Source organism: Mesoplodon bidens (assembly GCF_964165515.1).
Source record: "Mesoplodon bidens genome assembly, chromosome: 8".
Lineage (NCBI taxonomy): Eukaryota > Metazoa > Chordata > Mammalia > Artiodactyla > Ziphiidae > Mesoplodon > Mesoplodon bidens.
Window position 1 is genome coordinate 111237079 of NC_138165.1, and position 2531 is coordinate 111239609.

A 2531-nucleotide genomic window follows, 5' to 3' on the forward strand; every position below is an offset into this window, starting at 1 on the left:
GAAGGGCTGGCGGCCTGCCTTCCTCCCAGCGGGGCTTCCGGGGTGGTTGTGGTCCTCTCTTCTCTTTTCCTTTCGCCCACCTGGTGGCCAGGTGAGCCTTGAGGGCAGGCCGGCGGACCCTCAGCGTGCTGGTTGCCACCCTCCAGGTCTGCCCCGTGGCAGGAATCCACTTCAGAGCCCTTCTCACTGCTGGCCCGAGAGTCAGTCCCCCCGTCGGTCCCGAAGTTGGATGACTTGCCCTCTCGGCCCGCGCGCTTCTGCCTGGTCTTCCCTCAGGCACCTGAGATTCCAGCCCGGGTTTCCCACTGGTCCTCCTTCCGGAGTCGCCTGGGTGTCCCTTCTCTCAGTTCCTCTGGTGCCGGTGGCTCTGGTCGCGTCCCGAGCCTCTGCCTGCCCCCCTCGAGTCCTGCCTTGGTTCCTTCTGGTGACCTTGGGCCATGCCCCTCCCCCTCTTCTGTCCCCTTTCCCCACCTGTGAGGTGGCGGAGGCGCTGGGGGTCGGAGAGAACGGGATTCGACGGGCAAGAGACCAGACTCCCGAATTCTCTGGGTCAGGGAGGGAAACCAAGGGCTTTAGGGGAGCGGTGTCTTGCAGCCGAGCCGCAGCCCCAGCAGGCAGTGTGTGGGGGAGAGTTTTCAGGAATCTCCTACGGGCCGCCGCCTCCCTGCAGACAGACCCGTTGGGATAGGGGTCTCTTGTGGTGTCCCTACGTGCCTACAGAGCTTGGAGGGCTCAGACAAGATGTGGGATGGAACAGAGGGTCCTCCTAGCCAGCTGACTTGAGGCTGTCACAGGGAGGGACGATCAGGAAAATATAAAGTCGGGGCTGCCAGGGCCGGGCGGGGGGCAGCGCTGGCAATGGCTCCAGCTCCAGACCCTCCTGCAGGGCGGACACCGGACGTGAGTTTGCTAAATAAAGATCCATTCCTGGCCGGCCTTCCCACCTGTGCCCATAGAGAGAGAGAGCCCCACCTGGTGGGCACTGAGACCCCAGTCCTCAGCTCAGCTCGGCCGAAACAACAGAGGCAACATCCTTAGCCCCACAGAGCCTCCACGTCCTCATCTGTAAAATGGGGGTATGGCATCGACCGCCCATTCCCAGCGTCCTGGTGAGGGTGGACTGAGGTCCCGTGTGAGGGGGTCTCTGTCCTGGGGTGACAGTGACACCATCCCGTGTCAGTATTTTAAGGAGCAGGTTCTAATAAGCAGGGCACCAACCCCAGGCAGCTGGGAGCATCCCACACGCTGTTGCCGTCATGAGGCCCTGGCGCTTAGACCCAAAACTCAACCTTTGGAGCTAGACAAGGGCTGGTCCGCAGGGTGCTTCCGCTGCCCAGGCTGGCGGGGTGCAGGTCCAAGGGGGGTGGGGGGAGCCCGGGGGCCGGGCGTCAGAAGGTGCTGGGCACTCCGATGTCTCTCTCCCTGTGGGCCTCCCGCAGGACACTGTTGTTCAGAGGAGGCCCGGAGGGGGGTGGGCGGCAGACACAGAGCGCAGTCCCAGAGGTCACCTGCCGGCCAGGGTGCTCAGGAGAGCACTGAGCGGGGGGCCAGCAGCCCAACTTAAGGCGTCCCTGCCTACTCACTATGGCCTTGGGCAAGTGCCTCCATGCCCTCGCTTTCCCAGCTAAGGGACTGGACCAAGGCCAGCTGGGAGCAGCCCACAGTATCCTGGGGTCTAGGAGGGCCTGGGCTCAAGGTGAGTGGCAGGCAAGGGTTGAGGCGGGGGCTCAGACCCAAGCTTGAGGCCTGGAAGGGAGGAGAGGACTTCTCTGCTTGGCACTCGGGGGGACCCCCCAAATGCCCTTCTGCGGACACTCTGCTTCCTGGGGGTCCTTCTTATAAAACCACGGTGTCCTGGGAGCAGCCCCAGGGATTCTGAGTCCCTTGGCCTGGGCTGGGCCTGATAAAGCTGGGTTTCTTTTTAAAGATATTCCAGGTGATTCTGATGCTCAGCGACCTGGGAAACCCTGGCCCACTAGCAACTCTCCTGTGGGAAGCAGGTGTCCCCTGCTGTAGGCGAGGGCTGGCCCTGGCAAGGCCACATGTGCAGCTGTAAGGCCTGTTTGGACCCTATAATCCTGTCATCCAGTTGTCAAAAGCTCACCGAGGACCCTGGAGCCACTACCTAGGGATCCGGAAGCTGTGAGGTGACCAGACACAAAACAAGGTGCAAAACCAGGGGCTTCCAGAAGAGTCGGGAAAGTAGTGGAGAAAGAGAACCCCGTCTCTCTCCCCGGCTCATAAATATGTTCAGGACAAATATGAAGAAAAAGCTGTATGGGAAAAATATGGGAATAGTGTAAGCTGTTCACATATCAATGCATAGATTTAGGCAAAGTCAAACTTTTTTTTTTTTTTTTTTTTTTGCGGTATGCGGGCCTCTCACTGCTGTGGCCTCTCCCGCTGCGGAGCACAGGCTCCGGACGCGCAGGCTCAGCGGCCATGGCTCACGGGCCCAGCCGCTCCACGGCATGTGGGATCCTCCCGGACCGGGGCACGAACCCGTGTCCCCTGCATCGGCAGGCGGACTC